Consider the following 22,569-nt stretch of genomic DNA (forward strand, 5'->3'; position numbering starts at 1 on the left):
TTTTTTTTAAAAAGCAGAGAGAGAGAGAGAGAGAGAGAGAATTTCTTTCCAATGCGAGGCAAAGCAAAGGACAATATTGACTGTTCTCCTTTCCACCAAAGCCCTCCACCTATTTCTTTATATAACTGTAGCCACTAATTAATTAAATTGGAAGGGGGAAAGGAAGAAAATTAGCAAGCACTAGCTTGCTATTTCAGTCATATCTCTAAGTGGAATTAATTCTTCAGCAACACACTATGGGTGGGGGGGGGGGTAGGAAAAGTGTGGGTCCAAATGGCTGGTGAAACATTTAAAGCTCCATCACTGCAGACTCCCTCTTCACCTAGAGATCCCCCAGCCTGGTCCCTTATTGTCTGTCTACACTTTCGGTAGGACTTTGAAAAGAGAAAGGTTCAAAGAAGGAGACTTTCATGCTCCCCTTTTCCATGTCGAACACTTTCAACTCCTGATTTCAAAGTGCCACCCGGTTGCGATTCAAAGGCCTGTGGATTCGTAGGGGGTGAGACAGGAGTTGGGGGGGGGGGGAGGACAGGTTGCAGTACAAAGCGCATTCCATATCCAGGGTGGAGAGATTACTGATGGTAATGAAAAAACTTGAGCAGCTATCAAGAAAACTGCCAATTTATGAAAGACGGGACAGGAACTGTCTTTTCCTCTTTCCCGGCTCTCTTCAGACTGGGAATTCCACTGTCCTTGGTGACACACACACATACACACAGTATATAAAGTCTAATTGATATTGTCAAGTGTTACGTCCCCCTCTGTTCGCATTTCGACCAGGGGGAGCAGAGAGAAGAGTGCGTGATCGAGAAAGCAAATTTCAAATAAGTTGGGTAAGAATACTTAAAGAAGTTCCAGCTAGCATCTGAAAAAACACTGCATTGCTCTGGCTGAGTATTCATCTGCTCCCCCTTCTCTCTCTCTCTCTCTCTCTCTCTCTCTCTCTCTCTCTCTCTCTCTCTCTCTCTCTCTGTATCCTTTTTATCTGCCTGCCCACAAGATTTGGAACACCATTAATTGGTCCTCAGGGAAGCTGACAGGCCGAGGCTTTTATGACTGGATTTCTTTGTATTGTACACATGTGGTTATCTCTCTGGAGATAAACAAAGAAGAAGGGGGAACAAAAAAAAGTGTGAGAGGGGGAGTTTGTATAGGTCTAAACACAAAACAGACCACCGCCTCCCATTCGCCGGTAAAGCTGCTCATGCTTTAAATAACGCGACATAAAAATGGGCGACCCCCTGCTCCCCAAGTCTGCTTAACTTAATCTGCTTTCCCTGATTGCTACAGGCTGCTCTTCAGAGGCATCCCATCTCCTATTAGAAATCAAACGCCCCGGCTCCTTTTCGGCACCCCTCCTTTTCCCATCCTCTCCTCCTCCCTTTTCCAACAAAAAATCGAGGTGGTCTTTCTGGGAAGATAAAAAGAATAGTTGATCATAAGAGCTAACCTGAAACCAACGCCATGGTCTCCCATCCCTTCAGCAGTTTCTCAAGCCCTAAGCACCTGCAGCTGTCTTTACTTGGATAGGCAGGGTTGGGCCTGATGATATATGAAGGCACCTTTTATTTAGCAGAGGTTTTTCCCAATCACTTCCTTGCTTCCTTTTTACACTAGAGAAGTCTGTAGTGTGTATCTGTATGTGCGTGTGTAGGGAGGAGGACCTATACAAAGGTCAAAAGATAGCCTGCTTTGGTTTTCTTTGGTTTAGCCCAGTTTGCACCACCAAAAATCAGCAGCGGCCATACTAAACTAAATGAAGCCAGGATCGGATTGCTGGATGTGTGGCTGGATCAGTTGAAACATAAGACAGTATCACTTTCCCCACGCTTCTTCACAGGCTGACAGTCCAACAGATCATGGGATTGAGGACCTAGACAGTGAGTTCACCATAGAGAGGAGTTGGCAAGGGGCAACCAGTGTGGTAAGAACTAGTTGAATGATAATAGCTTTTTGCTTCTTGCTATTCCCAAAATTGTTCAGGCCTGGCCAACAGTCTGAAGCAAAGAGGCAAAGAAGGAAGGCCCATAGCCAGAGAGACAGACCAGGGACAGACTGCACTTCTTCTGGTGTGGAAGGGATTGTCACTCCCGAATCGGCCTTTTCAGCCACACTAGACGCTGTGCCAGAACCACCATCCAGAGCGCGATACCATAGTCTTCCGAGACTGAAGGTTGCCAACCTCTAGATTCAATAGCAGCCCCTCTTCAGTATCGAAGCAACCCCCCTCCCCCCGCCGATGCAGCTGTACCACCAGAGCATGCACTGCTCCTATGGGGCAACAGACCTGGAAGTAAGCCAAAGTGGGTCTACTCAGAGCTCCTCAAGCACTTGTGTGGATGCAAATCCAAGTTGACTGGGAAGGTGAATCGAGGTCAGGAAGGGAGATAGGATATAGGTGGTGCTGCTACCACTAGTATAGCCCCCTTTTTGGCCTCCCTGCCTTGGTCTCCGCCCTGTTCCTCCTCTTCCATTCCCTGTTCTGCACACACCGTGCCCCAGCCCACCCCTTCTGCTGACTTACTAGTGCTGAGGCTTTTCCTGGGTCCACTGGCTCATGACCACAGCCACGTGTCACTTGCTGCTTGCAGTGAAAGCCCAGTTGCGTTCTATGGTGTGTTGCCTTTTGCCTTTGGACTTAGATCTAGAAGATATAGGTTCAAATCTACTTTCAGCCACAAAGTTTCCTGGGTGACCTCGGGCCAGTAGCTATCTCTCAGGCTAACCTACCTCATGAGGTTATTGTGAGGACACAATGAGAGAAGGAACCATGTACACTACCCTGAACTCAGTGGAAGAAGGACAGTATAAAAGAAGGGCAGTATAAAAATGTGAAAAATAAATATGGAACCCATGTTTCATTTTTAAATGGTGAATGTATCCAAACATATCCTCCTATGGTAGTGTTTCTCAAGTTTGTTGACTGCCGTATCACTTTCCATGGTCCACCAATTCGGAGTACTACTGGAAGTAACTGGTGATCACATCATCGCCAGTCACATCTGGGTTGGGAGGCCAGATGTGATGCAACAAGTACCTATAAGAAGCTCAGGAGGGCTTTTCAAGTATGGAAAAGCATGCTTTGGAGCTCTGCTCACCAAACCAAGTCACTTGCTGCTGTTTGTCATGTCATACTCCTGGTCTCACTGCAGGATGGCAAGTGACCAGGGGTCCAGACACCCCCTCAAGTACCACTGGTGGTACCAGTACGACTGGTTGAGAAACACTGTCCTAAGAGATGTGTTTGGATACATTAAAAACAAGTAACATTAAAATCATGTAAAAATGGGGAGTCCAATTATTAAACATTTGGGATCAATGAAATCTCCTGTGTGTCTGATTATTTGTATCCATTTATGTATTATTGAAATGCTTTCGTACTGGTTGTCACATTTTGTGTTCAGAGGTTCACTTCTGTTCCAGATTCAAGGTGATCAAGAGATTTTAGGTGCTGTTAGGTCCAGTTTGCTAAGAAGAAAGCCCCCTCTGAACCAGTTTTTGGGTTCAGTTAGACTCCCTGCCTGACAAGAGATTCTCACTCACTAATCCGTATCATCAGTGTGCCTAAAATTAGCTGCAAAGGGGTAGCATGTGTATCAACGACAAGTAGCGCAATTTCCACTTTTACGCATTACTAGTCCAACATAATTAGCGTTCTGGTCTTTATTTTTTTTAATAGCATCCTTTAATCAAGATCTAGTCTGCCTTAAGCAGCAGTCAGCTGCTGAGCCAACATTGTGGTAAGTTGCGAGAGAATTATAATCCTTTCAAGCCATTTCCATGGAAGCACATTTCATGTGCGTGGAGGTAGAAGGTAGGAGGGGAATAACCTTGGGAAAAACCACAATTATAAACAGCTGCAGCTTGCATTAAATGTAATTATGATTGATTCCTATAAATAATTCTTTGTGTAAATTTCCACTTTGGCTGGATTTGCTGTTTGGGTGCAGATGAAAAAATGCGGCATTAAGTGATTATCTGATTTTTTTTATTATTATAATCAAAAATAGTTTCGCTTCAGGTATAAAAAAGAGAGGAAGATAGAGAAGTTACTTTAGGAGCAATAGCATAAGAGCACTGGTCTTTGGCCTACAGTGGGCTACAATGACTGGTTTCCTGACCATTCTTATGTATTCACGTTTGGGTCAAGGTGTGTGAATCTCTCCTGAGAAAGTTCTCTAGCCTCATCAAAATGTTCTGGATTGCTTGGAAATGTTTAATTTATTCTGGGGAAGGGCCATAGCTCATGGGTAAAGCGCATGCTTTGCATATGTAAGGTTCTGGGTTCAGTCACTGGGACATCCAGTTAACAGGCTGCCAGGTTGCATTGCAAGGAGAGATGGCACTCAAAGAGTTGCAGCCAATCAGAACAGACCATACTAGACTGATGGACCAATGGTCTGATGCAGTGTAAGGCAGCTTCAAATATTTCACCAGAATTCACTTCAAATTTCAGTTTACGGGTATCTTGTGGCACTAGCAAGGTCCATGAAGCACCTTTTCACGTTCCTCACTTCAACAAGTCTACCCAAGGGTCATTCCAACTGCCTTTTTGTACTATTGTTGCAGCTTTTTTCCTGGGATTTTTGGTGGTCTTGTGGATGCTCTGCACATATCAAGACCGCAGTTCAACATATCTTTGAAAACCTTTTGAAACAGAGGTGGTAGTGAATAATTCACCACGTAGCCAGCAACCACATGAAATCAGCAGTCTGTCTGGCATCATTTATTTATTTATTGCAAATATTTCTGGGCCACTTTTTGGTCCCATTGATATTATTTATAATTAGAAAAAAAAAAGCAGCCGGGGGGGGGGGGGATTATGACTAGGTTCTATCTGAGAAGTCTCTGTGTCTCTCAATTTTTGGATTGGTATTTTTAATGTTTATTTATTTATTTACAAAATATGTACGCTACCCTTCAAGCAAAGTTTCCTAGGACAGACAATAATATTAAAACAATGACAATCAATAAAACTCGAAAAAGCAATCACACCAATAAGAAGTCATAGTAAAAACAGCTTCAGCAATATCCAACATGAGTCAACAATACACAGTCCATTAAAAAGCTGGTTCAAATAAAAAGGTTTTCAATTCGCACAACGCGTTTCCCCAAACAGGGTGCCAACACCGAAAAGGCCCTTTCATAGGTCTCCACCTATTGCTCTTCAGATGGAGAAGGGGCAACAGTGTTGCCGGGCTGGCTGTCAGCCGGGCGGGCTGGCAGTGCGGAACTTACTTTGCAGGGGTTTGGCATTCTGGAAGTTGAGGTATATGTGATGATGATGATGTCACCTCATTGCATCACTGCCTATTGCTTCCAGATTGCCTTGACTGGGAGCCAAGTGGAAGCAAGGGTGGATGGGAAGGCCAGTATGCAGAGCGTGGAGCTCTGCCTGCTATTCCGAGCCTCATCACCAACAATGTGCCTAAGGGCCAAAGACTCAGGAGGCAATGGTGCTATGATGGTGCCCCCCCTGGCCATTTATGTCACCCTCCCAGAGTGCCACACCCGGGGGGGGGCACACCAATCTTTCCATGCCTCTGGTTATGAGTACAGTGCAGGGTGTGTGCATATTGTAGAAAATCTGGTAAGCAGAAACTTCCAGAAAATAATCTGACTGGGTGACAGTTTGTTATTCAAAGTGTGACTTCCCTGATTATTTCAAGGATAAGCGTTATTGTTAATTATCCATTCCAAATTAATAGCAGTCCTTTCTAACCTGCAGGTAGTTTGCATTCCTTACAAACCAGCCACCCATTTTCCTGCTTCGCTGGCACTTCATTTCTTCCAAGCATGAACTGATCAACACTTGCAACAATCAAATACTGAACCACATAATATGTATGAAAAATTTTTAAGGTTAATTTTCCTTGGTTTTAATTTGAGTTTGCTTCTCTTTGCCCTACGTAAGAAAAGGGAAACAATTTAGCACTCAAAACAGAATGCTAAGCAACGAAAACAAAATCAGGCAGTGAAGCACTTTTGCGCAAAACCATCTGATTTCCATAAAATGTCTGCAGGGCTTTGTACATTAAGATATTTCTCCCTAAAAATGTTTATGGAAATAGGTTATTATGCTTGCTACTAACAGGGAGCAATTTGTTCCTATTAAAGAAATTTTTATTCTAAATAGTTATGAAATAAACACCCATTTCTGAAACCATCCAAAACCTAAACAATACCTGGGTTTGAGAGCCATCTCCTTCTGTATATGCATAGAAGGAATTGTGTCAATGTAACTTGTCTTGTAATCAAATTGAGGAGGATTTTAATGACACTGTGGCAACAACCCTACACGCACCTACCTGGGAACATCTGAGCCATCCCTCTTGACTCAATGCATAGGATTGTACTGTATGTCTCTTTTGAGAGACCTGAAATGGCCCAGTTTGAGCATCCTTCCTTACATATCTTCCATACCTATCCCCTTTCTCCTTTTTACCTTTTACACTGTCTTCAGATACATGCTTTGTCTTCTTCGTTTTCTATCTGAAAGCCAGACTTGTGGCTGTGTTTAAATCTGCAACTGGAATGGGCCAGCTTGTTGGTCAGCTATAAAAGGAACAGAGGAAAAAATGGGATGGGGAAGACTCCAGGATCACCTCGCCCTGGCCTCACTTAACTGCAGGAGTGCCTACTGGACAACTGGGTGTTTTCCCCTCTTTCCCCTAGGTTTTTGAGGTTTGTGCCTATGTAGAGGCTCACCTTTTCCCACCCAGTATGGGAAAAGACCTGTTGGGATAATGAAGGGCCCATAAGAACTGTTGCAGCAGCTCCACACTGGAGTCTCAAGGACCCAGAACATTCCATAATGCAACCTAAACCTTCATTCCCTCCCTGGCTTCACCACCACCACTCAAACCCCCCCCCCCAGTTCCTTCTTCCAGCCCTAGGCCCTGGCTGGTTCTCCCCATACCTCTACCTCATCTTGCTCCCATTCCCTTGGTACCAAGCTGATTTATAGGCTGGTACTAGGCCTACTTTCTGCCAATCACTGTCAGCTGCCTCCCAACAGGGCAGATCACTGTATAGGCCATTGGTGCTACCAGCCATCACAGTGAAGTGGCCTGGACCATGAGCAATCTCTCTGTCTTCATTTCTGGAGGCTTGGCCAAGTGGCGTGTCCAGTCCACAAGCAGGCAGATAAGTACAGGTAGTCCAAGACTAGCACAGTCTGTACCTGAACAACAGGTTCAGGCTGAGGAACCAAAATGGATTAAGTAAGTAATGTTATAAGTCCAGTGGGAGCTCAATTAGCCTTTTGGGTTACCTGATCCCTGCTGAGCAGGTAGCTACAGTACCGGTCTCGTGATATCCTCAATGGTAGTACTGTTGTGCAGCAGAGAGAGGGCCAGCAAGCTCTTTCCCTGGCAAGCTCTACCATCATGCAGTGAGTAAAGCAACTGGGTGAGCCCCACTGCTTGAGGTCCCAATCCTTTACACTGGGAACAGGCTGTAGCCTGCTTCCCTGGATGTTCTGAGAAGTAATAATGATATTTATCAAAACAGCCATTTAGTTTGCTTTCCGAAGAGGAATGTGTATAGCTAGCTAGCTATAGAATGCTATAGGTGGATATTTGAAGTTGCACAATGCCCGAAGGAGCATCAATTCCCCGAAAAGAACCGCTTAACCACATTAGATTGTCCAGGATGCACAAATAAAATGAGCTGGTTTAGGAAGGTGCATTGATTCATGCAGTCCCTTGCTTGGTTGTCAGCAAAAAGTGAAGAAAATGTAAAACATCTATCCAATTATTTCCATTAATATACAAGCATTAGGCATTCAAATTCCTAATTAAGAGAAAACATGCCCTGTCAGACATCTGCATGGGCTATTGAACATTGTCTAGATTGTTCCATAATTATACTAACTTAATAGCTCTAAAAATGTAAGCAATGTGCACCCATTGAGGAAATGCACCACTTATCACATGAGACGGCATAGTATGAAGAACATGTTCCGCTTTGGCGTTTTTGGACTGCCGATTTCCAGTCGAACGTACTCTAATTAACAGAGACCAATGACAGCATCGTGTTAGCCTGTTCTGCCAACAAAGTTTAATAAGAAAGGGAAATGGGGTTTAATACATATCAAAAGAGTATTTCTAGACTGTAGTCATAGAAGGTCAATTATTGGGAACGCACAAGGTTAGAAAAGGGCAGGGGGGTAGGGAATATTAGGATATTAGATACTTATGACACAAACCTGTAATGGTTTCATCACAGGGCCAAATCACAAATATGATGTGTTGTGTGCAGTTGGTGATGCTCCCCTGGTCCAAGTTAATTCCTTAGGGACAATGGGAGTTGCTCTAGAAACATATAAAGCTTCCTTACCTTGAATCTCAGACCATTAGTCTATCTAGTTCAGTTTTGTCCACACTGACTGGCAGCAATAATGTGAGATTTCAGACAAGCATCTTTCCCAGCCCTATTTGGCGATACCTGGGACCTTTTGTTCGCAAAACATGCAACACCAGCCTATAGCCCCTCTTTCCAGTTTAACTTTCCAGCTGTGTTGATGGTAGTTTAATTCAGAAGCAGGAGAGATCCATCTCTGGTTTTCTTTCCCCTACTCTCCTAGGATTGTGCCAGCAAAATAGCTGGCACAAGGAGACCCATTGGGAAAGCAGAGGTCTACCCTGAGGTAAGGGAACACACGTTCCCTTCTCTTGAGGAGATCTCCATGACTGCCCCCACCACCACAGGATGCAGTGTGCTCCCCATTGCCATGGCTGCATTGGTGCTGAGGGGGGCTACTTAGGATTAGTCCCTAATAAAGCCATTTTCACATGTTCATTGTGTAGGTGGAAGGGAGAAATTGTCCCTATTCCCAACTTCATCATTTGATATCTGAACAGAGCATCCCGGTTCTCCATGCCAAATAAAAAACGAGGCAGACCCCTGACTGGCAATCCACAATTGCCAGTTTTGTTAAAGAAATCCACCTCAGCACTCACCTGAGGCTCACAGAACTTCACACGGTCCAGGGCTGCATCAGGGAAGCCTCTCTGAGGTTCCCCGGCTCTATAAACTGTGCTTCCGGAAAACCAGAAAACCGGAAGCACAGTTTCCGACCCCGTCGTGAGCCTCAGAGAGGCTTCCATGGGGTCCTAAAAGCTACCACCTGGGGCATTTGCCCCATTGGACCAACTGTCTGTCTGTGGACAGTTGATTGGAGATGGTGAGCTGCGAAGCATCATTCAAACAGAGTTGCCTCTGATTTTGCTTAAAATGAAACTTGCGATAAATGTCTGTGTGGCATTGGGAAAATAAAACTGATTTCATTTCAATTTCATGAATGTCAGAATGGACCTTCTATCTCCACTGAGTTTCAGAACTTGTTGAAAACACCTTTATGTTGCGTCAGTGATGCGTTTGTCATCAAAAGCACATGTGTTGCACAACCATGCCTGATCTCGTCTGATCTCGAAAGCTAAGCAAGGTCAATTCTGGTTAATACTTGGATGGGAGACCAATACTTGGATGGGAGCCTGGGAATGCTGTAGGCTTATACCATAGTTGTTCAAGACTGAAGGTTGCCAACCAACCATGAGAACATGAGGTTCCGGACACTTTGGGGAAAGATGAAGAAGGAAAGCGGCACCAAGGACAGGAAGAAACAGAGGGATCCAAAGGCATTGAACAACATGGAAACTGAATATTCAGCTAGGGTAATTTTTTTTTAAAAGATTTCACCATCTCAAGTGTTTGATTTTCAAAGTAAAAATCAAAAATTAGATCATGTTCAGCGCAGCCCCAATTTCTAGGGAAGCTAAATAAGTGCCAACAAAACCAGCAACATTTCTCAAGAGGGAGTTTACACATTTCTTGGCTGCCACCAAATTCTATCAATCATCAAATTCAGAGCAAATTGGGAGGTTCCCATTTGGGCAAAACATCCAAGATATGGGGAAAGAAGTTAGTGAAATGTTTCATATCCTTCCTTCCATATCAAATGGTTGGCAACGTTCAGTCTCGAAAGACTATGGTATAAGCCAGGGGTACCCAAACCCCAGCCCTGGGGCCACTTGCGGCCCTCAAAGACTCCAAATGTGACCCTTAGGGAGTCCCCAGTCTCCAATGAGCCTCTGGCCCTCTGAAGACTTGCTGGAGTCCTCACCAGCCCAACGCAACTGTTCTCAGCGTGAGGGTGACTGTTTGACCTCTCGTGTGAGCTGTGGGATGAGGGCTCCCTCCACTGTTTGCTGTTTCACATTTGTGATGCAGTAGCGGCAGCAAAGGAAAGGCCAGCGTTGCTTTGTGGCCTTGAGCTATTGCAAGACCTTCATTTATTTATATAAGTTTATCTTTAATATATTCATTTACGTAAACTTATGTAAATTTATTCAAATTTTAAATGTAAATTAATTCTTCTTTTCCCTGGCCCCTGACACAGTGTCAGAGAGATGATGTGCCCCTCTTGCCAAAAACTTTGGACACCCATGGTATAAGCCTACAGCACCCGGTATTCCCAGGCAATCTCCCATCTAAGTACTAACCAGGTCTGACCCTGCTTAGCTTTTGAGATCAGACAAGATCAGGCATCTGCAGGATAACAGTTGCTGCTCCTCATCAAAGAGCAGCAGTATTTTTAAGATTGTTGGTGTGATCATCGTAGTAATTTCCGAAATGATGGTGTGCTATTTTTTTTTCCATTTGTCGCTGAGAGGTAGATAAAGGGGCGTGCTCCTTTGGGGCCACTCCCATTCCCCCCCCCCCCACAAAAGGCCGTTTAGTTCTGTGGCACAAGAGGTGGCGGCCTGCTATGGTTCACTGTCATGTGCAGAGCAGTGCTGTAATCACAGCATTGGTAACCACAACAGTCCCAGTGCTCTGCCGCTTAGACAAATAGTTAAACTCTTAATAGCAAAGCCACAGGACTGTCATTGTTTGAGCCGCAGGATCAGCGGACTGCTTCATGGACAGCACTCTAATTGCTCATTAATATTGAAGACTAGGGTAATTACTCTTGCAAAATCCCAGGGTACTTGCAAACCTTCCTTTTTTTTTTTTTTTGCCAATTTTTCTCGTCTAGCTTGCAAGAGTGAGGTGGCCTCTCATCCACAGGAGAGCTCTCCACAAATCACTAGAGCATGGATGTTCGGGTGGGGGGGCAGTGAGTGGGCGAGGGAAGCGTTTCTCAGTCTTTCTGGGCAATGTCACTGAAATGTGAAGTGTGGGAGGTGGGGATGGGACTGGGGAAATCAGTACACAGCATGCGTCTTTATTATGAGCACATTAAACCCTGTTGAACTGTGTAAGCGAGCAGAACAAGACCGGGTGAACAAAAAGGCTCAGGCAAATGACTTTCATTTCCTTGTGTAGAAATATCAGTGTCTGCTGAATTGCCTCATTTTCTAAAAGCAGCCACCTGACTTTATTTTCTAAATCATCAAATAACTGGTACTCCCTCAGATACTTAAAAAGTCCTCTTCCCCATCTAGGCAATGAAAAATATGCAAATCTTAAAATTACTCAGAAAAGGATAGAATTGCTACCACCGCTGCTATTACTGCCATGGTATGTATTTGCCAAGTCCGTGCACTACTACTGTATTATTACTACTAACTGTTGTATTTGGCACTAGTGACAACTGAGGGCTGTGCAGAAGAACACAGAAAGGAAATGAATATGGACAAGGACTGGGCTGCTCTGCTGGTGGAATGAGTGTTCCACTAGTGCTAATGGCCTTATGGCAGTTCTAAAAGGCACTCTGACAGCACAGGGAGGTGCACACTGCTGGAGTGGTAGCGGGAAAGTTGGAACCTTCCAGGGGATCCCTCCTGACACATCAAGGCAGGTAGGTTGGTGATGCAGGACAGGGTGGAGGAAGGTGGAATGGGGTGGAGGAAGGCAGCAATGCAGGCAGGGGGAGGGCAGAACAGGGAGGCAACATAGGTGAAGGGTAGATGGGTTGGGTCTGGAAAGGGGCTGTGTTTTGAGGCTGCAGCAACTGTCAAATCCTAGCCCCCTTCCTGGACTTGATCCTGTAGTGAGTGCAGGTCCACACAGACCTGTGCCCGTGAATTTGTTAGTAAAAGTCCAAGTATACCTCTCCACACTTTGGAGGCTTGCCCCCAGGTAAAGGGACAAATGTCCCAGTGGAGACCTCCGCAATTACCCCCCACAGCCGTTTTGGTGTCATTGCTTTGGTGGTGGTGGTGGGGAGAATAGGATTGGGTTGTTAAGTTTAGAACCTACAATAAGTGGCCAAACCAGGATTGGACTGAAATAGAAGAAGTTTGGCACAGTTTGTGGCCAACCAAGTTGAATACAGTTCACCGACCACACACACACACACACACACACACACATGTACACACATGTACACACATTGAGCAGTCCAGGTAGGCAGCAAAAACTGGAGGTTATTGAGCCCCTGGTGAGCTATGTCTAGTTTGGCATGTCTCGTCTTATGCAGGTGTGTGATAATGAGTACTGAGAATTAGGAGAAGAAAGCTCTGCAGTGACTAGTAGGCTGCCAGCTAGGAGAGAAAGGATCAAATTAGTCCAAATGATAAGTGAAAGATGCCTATTAGAGGCTTGTTGTCAGCCTCAAAACTGACAGTAGTGAAGACCCCCTACCTAGGTTTGATCAGGATTTGGGTCACTAGAGAAACATTCTCCCCAAAGATCAGGAGAGATAAAGTTGAATTTTTCCATGTCCAGTTCCAATGTTAGAAATCTTGTTGCACTCTTGATGACACAATTGGCACCATGATGGACTTCCCAAATGCCTGATGTCATGTGCTTACTTCACTTCCCAGACCTGACAGTGGTGCAGCAGTGGCAGTAACTGACACAAAGAGGGAGAGTTGGAAACCTGGGAGTCCTCTTCCCTTTTCATTCTTCCTTTCTCTTTGGTATCGGAAACCATGGACCTGTACTGCAGAGTTGAAATATGCAGGTTTCAAGATGCAGATACCGCGTCTCTCCCAAGGTCTCTCTCCAAGGGACCGCATCTCTCCAAGGGACTCTAATGTTCTAGAAGGGGAAAGGAGAGGAAGTGAAAAGGACTAGAGCTAGGGAAACATAAGAACATAAGAACAGCCTGGTTGGATCAGGCCCTAGGCCCATCTAGTCCAGCTTCCTGTATCTCACAGCAGCCCACCAAATGCCCCAGGGAGCACACCAGGTAGGAAGAGACCTGCATCCTTGTACCCTCCCTTGCATCTGGCATTCTGACGTAGTCCATTTCTAAAATAAGGAGCTTGCACATACACAACATGGCTTGTAACCTGTCCAGAAATTGGTCCAATCCCCTTTTAAAGACATCTAGGCCAGATGCCATCACCACATCCTGCAGCAAGGAGTTCCACAGACCAACCACATGCTGGGTAAAGAAATATTTTCTTTTGTCTGTCCTAACTCTTCCAACACTCAATTATGTCCCCTGGTTCTGTTGTTATGTGAGAGCCTAAAGAGCATGTCTCTGTCCACTATATCCATTCCCTGCATAATTTTGTATGTCTCAATCATGTCCCCCCTCAGGCGCCTCTTTTCTAGACTGAATTGGCCCAAATGCCATAGCCTTTCCTCATAAGGAAGGTGCCCCAGCCCAGTACTCATCTTAGTTGCTCTCTTTTGCACCTTTTCCATTTCCACTGTATCCTTTTTGAAATGTGGTTATCAGAACTGGACGCAATACTCCAGGTGTGGCCTTACCATCGATTTGTACAACGGCATTATAATATTAACTGTTTTGTTCTCAGTACCTATTCTAATGATCCCAAGCATAGAATTGGCCTTCTTTACTGCCGCCGCACATTGGGTTGACCCTTTCATCGAGCTGTCCACCACCTCCCTAAGATCTCTCTCCTGATCTGTCACAGACAGCAAAGAACCCATTAACCTATATGTGAAGTTTTGATTTTTTTACCCCAATGTGCATGACTTTACACTTACTTACATTGAAATGGATCTGCCATTTTGCTGCCCATTCGCCAGTTTGGAAAGATCCTTCTGGAGCTCCTCACAATCACTTCTGGTCTTCACCATGCGGAAAAGTTTGGTGTCGTCTGCAAACTTAGCCACCTCACTCCTCAACCCTTTCTCCAGGTCATTATGAAGAGGTTGAAGAGCACCGGTCCCAGGACAGATCCTTGGGGCACACCGCTTTTCACCTCTCTCCATTGTGAAAATTGACCATTGACACCCACTCTCTGTTTCCTGGTCTCAACCAGTTCCCAATCCATGAGAGAACCTGCCCTCTAATTCCCTGAGTGTAGAGTTTTCTCAGCAGCCTTTGGTGAGGGACCATGTCAAATGCCTTCTGAAAGTCCAGATATATATTGTCCATGGGTTCTCCTGCATCCACATGCCTGTTGACCTTTTCAAAGAATTCTAAAAGGTTTGTGAGGCAAGACTTTCCCTTACAGAAGCTATGCTGATTCTCTCTCAGCAAGGCTTGTTTGTCTATGTGTTTTGAGATTCTATCTTTGATGAGGCATTCCACCATCTTACTTGGTATAGATGCTAGGCTGACTGGCCTAGAGTTCCTTGGGTCGCCTCTACGTTCCTTTTTAAAGATCGGTGTGACATTTGCTATCCTCCAATCCTCTGGCACCGTGGCCGTTTTGAGAGACAAGTTACATATTCTAGTCAAGAGATCAGCAACTCCATTCTTCAATTTCTTAATAACGCTTGGGTGGATGCCATCAAGGCCTGGTGATTTTTAATTTGTCAATTAGGTCTGAAACATCTTCTCTCTTAACCTCTATCCGACTTCTTTGGTCAGGAGAGGCCATTCAGGCAGCGGTATCTGCCCGAGGTCATCTGCCGTGAAGACAGATGCAAAGAACTCATTTAATTTCTTTGCCATCTCTAAGTCTCCTTTTATCTCCCCTTTCCCTCCCTCACCATCGAGAGGGCCAACTGGCGGGTCTGGTGGGTTTCCTGCTTCTAACGTTCTTGAAGAAGCTTTTATTATTCCCAGGACCAGATGTAGAGAGCCAGGATGGTGTAGTGCTGCTGTTTTCAAACTCTCTGGGAGTTTGAAAGCCTCAGTAAGTGCTTGCAGGGGAGGGGAGGGAGGCAGCGGGGGTGGGCGGAAGGCAGCTCAGGGGGGGGCTGAGCTGCAGGGACTGGGATGTACTCACCAGTCCCTGCAGCAGTGTCCTAGGGGTGTGGGGAGCCGTGCGCGAGTGTCTGCAGGGCTCCCCAGCATGCAGAAAGTGAAAGTGAAGTGATTGCGCTCCACTTCCGCAAAACCGGAAGTGCTGCCTTCCCCCTGCCCCCGCCCCTTAAAGGGGCAGAGGCCAGGGCCATCAGGCTGGGGCGTCGCGACGCCCCAGTCTGAATACCACTGGTGTAGTGGTTTGGGACTTAGACCTGGAAGATTCAGGTTCAAATCCCGATTCAGTCATGAAGCTTCCTGAGTAACCTTGGGCTAGTCACTACCTCACCTACTGAACAGGGTTGTTGTGAGGACAAAAGGAGGGAAGGAACCATATGCACCACGCTGAGCTCCTTGGAGGAAGGACAGTAGATAGATAGATAAATAAATAAATAAATCTCCCTCCCTGGTGTTGCTATTGTTGTCTCATTGCTATTCATTGCTCTAAAACTGGATACACACAGAACAACACTCGAATGGATCTACCTCCAAGTCTGTCACATGTTCTTCTACACACCATGGGGAATCTCTGCCCAGTGCTGCTGTCACATTCTAACATGACTAATGTCCAAGAAACACACCCTGAGATAGGGCTATGTGAGTGAACGGGCACAGCCATGCAGCCAGAAGTAGACTTCATGGTGCAGCTGGACGGCTGAAGTCACAGGAGCAAAAGTTGAGTTCAGTCTCCACTACTTGGAGTGGGATTTGACTTCACCTTTTTCTTTTCCCCCATAAGTGAGTGACCGTCACTCATCCGTATGGGGAAAAGCAAAAGCACTGAACTTAACATTGTGGTGGAGCCAAAAGGAGCACTTGATCCCTGCCACTGAGTGGTTGGACCCCAACACTGACAACGTCCCCACAGGGAACTGCATCTCTCAAGAAGCCTTTCAGTATGCAAATTCTTCCTCTACGTGTTCCCACCCACCATACTTATGGGAATCTTGTAAGTTATAACTATGAAAAAAAGAGCTGTAAGATGTGATTTCACCTAAGAAGAAAAGGAGACGTGCCAAACCGTGCTAGGGAGAGGTGACTTGGCTCATTAAATAAGCCCATGGAGTGACTCAACATTTCCTTTAAACAGGGCAGAACAAGAGGCATTTCTGACAATGAATAATTCTATCAAGAGAGAGGGGAGCATAATTCAATTTATTAGCGATCATCTGCATGTATAATTGTAAAAGGGGCCACAGGGCAAAAAAACATGGGGCTGCTATAATTTTTCCTTCAAGACACTGTACATAAAATATCTGTGCCATAAATTTAGATCACTTACTGGAAAACTCTGACAACGTTCCCAGCAGGATGATGGGTGAAGGAAACAAAGATCTCAAGGACCCATTTCTTATTCTTTTTCTTTTCTTTTTTTAAAATATTTTATTAAATGGCAAAGCATTTATAGACACACTCCCATATAATAACGCATTCTTTCAGAAATTATACTACATAACTGAAACACAATTGTCTTCACTTTTGGTAACATGATCCAAATGAGGAAAAAGTCGTCTGTTTGCCTTTAATTTTAATGTTTTCAGAACTGAACAAACCACAAACAGTATACAACAGTGAAGTCTCAAATTGAACACTGAGCTTATATTAATGCGAATAATCAATGTGGATGACTATTGTCTTCAAAATTATTGTTCTTACAATGTATAAATTGCATCCTTGATCAAAGTTGTCCAGTATGCCGCCTTTTTTACATCTCTTATGGTATGTATGTTAAGGTGTCTTTTATTAACCAGTCTGTAATGGATGGTGAACCCAAACCCCGAGGCTATTAAAAAATCAGTTTATCTGGACCCCTTTCAGTTTGGTCATCAATCAAGGTGACCGGGGTTGTCTCTGTCTCATTGGTGCCACAGTATCACCATGCGGTGAGTTAGGGCCCGATCCTATATTCTCCCACTGCCAGTGCTGAGTTCCAGCGCTGGCATTAGGTGCCATAAACATACTGTAAAGTACATTTACAGCACCGGGAGAGCAAGGAGCATCAGCTCTGGGCCCAGCACCACGAGGCTGATGCACAAGGAGTGCCTGTGGTAAGATGTACCATCAGGTGGCTGTGCAGGGTTTCTGGGTGGGAGGGGAGGTGTTCCAGGGGAGAGGAAGAACCGGGGTGGGAGGAGGATAGGACCAACAGAGTCCTGCTCCACCGGATTCTATGCTTCATATCAGGCTGAAAAGCCCAACATGGAGTCCTCCATTCTATGCTGGCAAAAGAGCCGGCACAGACTGGAAGAGATCCATTGCAGCCCCTGCACCCTTACTCAGGAGAAGGGGACAAAAGTCCCTTCTCTGAGGAGGTCTCTGCCAGTCCCAGGGGTGTGTGTGTGTGCTGGATACAGCACTGCCAGCATTAGGATTGGGCTGTTAGTTAGAATTTGGCTGTCAATGAAATAGTAACAATGGCATTGCTAGAGGGATGCTGACTGCACTGGGTGACACACATAGGGAGGGGGACAACATTACTGGCCAAAACAGTGAAAAGCTTGGTATCTTCTAATAACAACATCATGAAATATATATTTTGATGTGTAATTTAATGCAGAATGCAATGAAACAGAGTTGAAATATTTGTATACAATTAAAAAAAGAAAAAAAGGCAAATAACCAGAAAAGGAAAACACAATTGCCTGATGTAACAAAAAGTGGATTTCTTTACCAAAACCAATCAATGACAGCCCAATCCTAACTTGCACTGGAGCAGGCAGGCCAGTGGGCCTGCGCTGCACCCAGTGTAAGTTTAGGACCAAAAGTGGCACAGCCTGAGGCAACTGGAAACATTTCTCCTTACCCCATATCATGCTGCAGCAGCCCCAATGGGTCTACTCAGATCTGCACCAACTTTTGAGGTGCTGCAGATGTGAGCAGAATGGACCAGCCAAGGGCTGCTCTGCACCACCCAGGGCTAGGATCCAGCACAACTGCTGGATCTTGGCCCTGTCTACCCCCAAGAACACCTGCCAACTGCCCTTCCCTGCCCCTAAACGCCTCCCTCCTGCCTCCTCCCACCTTCCCCATTTCCCCCAGACCCCTGCATTAGCCAAGCTCAGCCAATGCAAACTTACCCTGCCAGAGTTAGATCCAGCATGGGGAAGCTGATACAACTCCTTGCACCGACCTACCCAACTCCCAGGTTGGCACAAACGTTCTTATGGCACATTTGCAACACTCCTGACTCCTCAGGGTTGCACTCTGATTGTTCCAAGACCAATAAGGTATTATGACACAGCAGGGAACCAATAAGGTGTTAGTATGAGTTAACTCTCTTTTCCATGTATCAGAGCTAATACTAGAATTCTTAATTCAGTTATGTGAGTGTCATCAAGCTGGCCACTGCGGTTTTTGTTGACTACTGATTTGTTGAGTGACCTGAACGAATGAATGAATGAATGAATGAATGAATGAATGAATGAATAAATAAATAAATAAATAAATAAATAATGGGAGTTACACCAACCCTAGTGATGCCACTGCATTTACATATGATACTGCAATTTGTTCTGTATGGTCTGGTACAGGAGGAGGTCCATCATGGGGGTGACGCAATTAGCTCTCGCACCAGGTGGCACAAATCCTAGTGACACCTCTGGTCAGAAGGCCAGAGTTTGCAGAGATTTCTCCCTCACTAGAATTAGAGCTGTGATACATTGAAATGAGCCAAAGTGAACTTTATGAGAATGCCTGGCCCAACCTCAGTAAATGGGAGAGGCAAGAGAAACTGCAGACAGCCTTCCTGATCAGTTGTAGTCAGGTAGATTGCTGCCTTAGCTAATTCAATCCATCCCCCGGGGGCTGGGGATAATAATAGGCCCTCAGTTTGGCTGTACTTGTTGTAAGAGGTGACTAAACAGCCACCAGGTAGATGGGACCCGTTAGCCTGGGAAGGCAGCTCATCTGAGAGAAGGAAAACTCTGATCCCAAACCTCCACTGCCTTGTGGCTACATCCAGTTATGGAAAAGACCCCAGGAGTCAACCTCAAGGCAAAATCCAGAGCCGGAGTCCCTGAGGCAGTTCATGGCTGAACACAGTCATGTTCTGGCAACTCCTGAGACGCCGCTGGAACCAACCATATTGGCCTCTGCCTTTCCATTGGACCATTTCAGCGACGTGGAGAGGGGGGATTTGCTGCATGGGAAACAGTCTATCCTCCATATCTACTTTATCCAGGCTTCGTGCACTGGAGAGGACACTCTGTTCCAGAACCACCATTCAGAGTGCAATACCATAGTCTTCCGAGACCGAAGGATGCCAGCAACTTAATTCAATCAAAGACCTGGAAGACTTCAGGAATATCTTCTCACCCAGTGTTTTTCCAGACCTTTTTACTGTATGTAAAAACTATGCTCACCTCCTCAGCCATCCATTCTTGATTGCTTCGCCCCAGGACGTTCCTGTGCCTTGATTGACTTTTTGTCCTAACCGTTCAAAACAAGGTTCAAGGCTAACCATGCTGGTGCGAAAACGGTTAGTCTGTTATTCTTGGCTGAGTCCCAAAACCTTCCCTTTGTTCTCCCATCTTTCACTTGCTTTGACTTAATCAGAATTTGCCTTTTCAAGCCTCAGTGCTCTATAATTACCCCTGGCCTTGCCAGCCAAAGTGCGTGTACATGCCTGGCTGTCACCTGCTTTGTGCTGCATTAAAGTACTCCAAAACAGAGCCACTCTGGACTGCCCAGGAGCCAAAATCACTAAGCCTCAGAGCTGACGTTGCTGAATCTACTCAGAGCCATGCACTGAGCCACTCCTTGCATTTGGACTACCAGACCTTTCTGTTGGAAATTTGGTCAAGCAGGGCATGGCTTGGCTTCAAGCATCCTGCAGACACTGACTACTCACTGTCCCCAGTAAGTCACCTCCTCACAAAAATCTTGAATGTCCATTTGGACTAAGGTCTGGGCACCCTTTTCACCTCCTGCACCACCTCCTGCACCCCTTGCACCTCGAATCCACCATCAGGGATGCAGTTTGGCACTCCCTGAAGGTGTGATACCTGTACGCCCCGCCTCCCCCCTTTGCTATGCCATTGCATATAGAACACACATGGTAGATTCCTTGCTTGGAAAAAAAAAAAAAAAACTTCCAAGGCTCCAGCTCTTCTGTAATGTGCTAAGTGTCCATACACAGAGCTCTTTTAGTGTGAGAATGGTTCTGAGAATGCAATTCCTCCTTGTATTGTGGGATGGTACAGTGTCAGGAGAGAGCTGTACCATAACATTTGAATCAGCTCAAGGACCAACCAAAAACCACTTTCCCTGGGATTCTGGGCAATGCCCAAACCCTACAACCCAAATCTGAATGGGGAGATGACTTCTAAATGTCAAATCACTAAGCCTTGATGGTAGAAATATCCATTTGTTTCCCACTTTGACTTCCAAGCAATAGCACTTTCAAGTAGTGGTAGACTTCTGCAAAGCTCAAATGGCAGTTTAGACATCCTAACTATTATTGATGGAAAATATTGACAGAAAATCAATGGTGTTTAGGCCCCTAAAGTACCATATGTGTCTTTCAAAATCTATTCCGTGATTTAACATCTCTGAGCTTCATTTTCTCCATGTGGGAATAAATAAAGCACAAGGTATTAACTTCACCTCCAAGGAGCTTTTCGAAGCATAGGACAAGCTGTTCAACTGGTGCAAATTGGCACAGCTTTACCAACTTAATTCTTTAATTCTCTAAAGGGCTCGGAGGTCATACAACGGGGAGGTGCAACATTAAAAAAAATGAAATGGTTAACTGAATTCATGCCATCATTGGCTTGAAGCTAGGGAGACTGTCTAGTTAGATTTCAAGTAGTGTATATTACAGTTGCATTTTTCTTCTTGGCAACAAAGAAAGACCAACATTAACCATCTGGGTTGACCTTTCTATGGTGCCCAGGGAGCCAAATGTACATGGGAGGATTTCTTAAAACTATGATCTGTGTGCAGAAGTTGGCACATATTGGGGGCAAACGAGCTGTATGAAATGACTGTTAGAAATTGGGTGAATTGACATACCCTGGGAATTTCCAGTGCATTTACATGGGGATCCAAGATCTCATTTCAGAGTCACTTTCTCCTGTATTTTACTTGTTGGGGTCAAATTGCATGACAAAAATTTTCATGCAACCACACATCATTTTTATTTATCAGGAACTAGCTTACTAAAGATATGTGCTTATATACCATTCTCAAGAATGTCCGAGGTGGCCAAGCCAAAACGGAGGGGGGAGAACCAGGGACCAAGCCAAAAGTTAGACCACGCCAAACCCAGGAGAAATGGTTTTTGCTCAAGGAAAGTCCCAACCTGAACAGAAAGCCTGCTTAGCTTTTCCCTTTGAAGGAGAACGACTAGACAGCCTGGTTGGATATAACCCGACCAACAAGTATAAACACTTTGACTGCCTAGGGCACAGGTTCTCAAACTCCTCACCCCCAGCCGCGACCCAGCTGTTCTGTGGCAGAGGGCGCTGCATCCATTTTCTCTAGCGCCAGTGCCAGGCCTCTGCAGGCATCAGAAGGCCTGCAGCAACTGGGAATCTCTGGAAGCAATTGGAAGTCACTTTCATGAACTGGGATGTAAACTGGAAGTGACTTTCTGGCTGCTTATAGAGGCCTGCAGAGGGCTGGTGCAGCCTCCAGTTGCATCCAGAGGGCTCCAATTTGGAGCCAACCAGATGCAAGGGCAGGTGGGAAGACCTTATCCAGGTCCCACCAGGCATGAGGTCATGGCCCACAGTTTGAGAAACCCTGAACATAAGGGGAAGCAAACAACCATTTTTTGGTGGGCAACCTTCAGTCTCGAGAGACTATGGTAGAAGCCTACAGCACCCAGTATTCCCAGGCGGTCTCCCATCCAAGTACTAACCAGGCCTGACCCTGCTTAGCTTCCAAGATCAGACGAGATTGGGCATGTGCAGGGTAACGGTTGCTGCTAACAACCAGGAGGAAAAGAAACAGACATGAGTGTCCAGGGACGCCAATGATTGGCTGCATTTGACCAGGACACAGTCATCCAAGCTGCAAATATCCTAGCACCATGCATTCACATCTCAATGTCCTCACATCATGTTTTCTCCACCTTTGTTTCATCATTGGCTTTCCCACTGGCAGTGAGAAAATATATACATCATGCAATGACACCAGAACGCAGGTACATTTCACAACCTGTTCTGTCAATTAGGGGTGGGTGAATGCGCCGTGGGGGCGACAGTTTTCAGCAGCAGCCCTGCATTTATCACAAAGTATGGTTCTGCCCTTCGCCGAAAGGGCTCTGTGCGATTGTTAAAAAGCTCCCTTTCATCTCAGTCATCCGAGGCGCGTGCCCCACCCAACGCATGTACAGGAGACGAGCAAGATGTCTGACAATGTGATAACATTTAAGATTTTCAGCACATTAATACTGACATTTTGTCTTCCAGACAATCACAGGTAATGAAGGTCAGTACAAGCAA

The 22,569-nt window shown here is 45.5% G+C and overlaps 1 pseudogene; it reads right to left on the minus strand.

The window, feature by feature from the left end:
- Positions 1-21,934: 21,934 nt before the first annotated feature.
- Positions 21,935-22,054, minus strand: LOC136657836 (5S ribosomal RNA; annotated as a pseudogene).
- Between the last annotated feature and the right edge of the window lie 515 nt (positions 22,055-22,569).

This window comes from Tiliqua scincoides, chromosome 7 (genome assembly GCF_035046505.1).
Source record: "Tiliqua scincoides isolate rTilSci1 chromosome 7, rTilSci1.hap2, whole genome shotgun sequence".
Taxonomy (NCBI): domain Eukaryota; kingdom Metazoa; phylum Chordata; class Lepidosauria; order Squamata; family Scincidae; genus Tiliqua; species Tiliqua scincoides.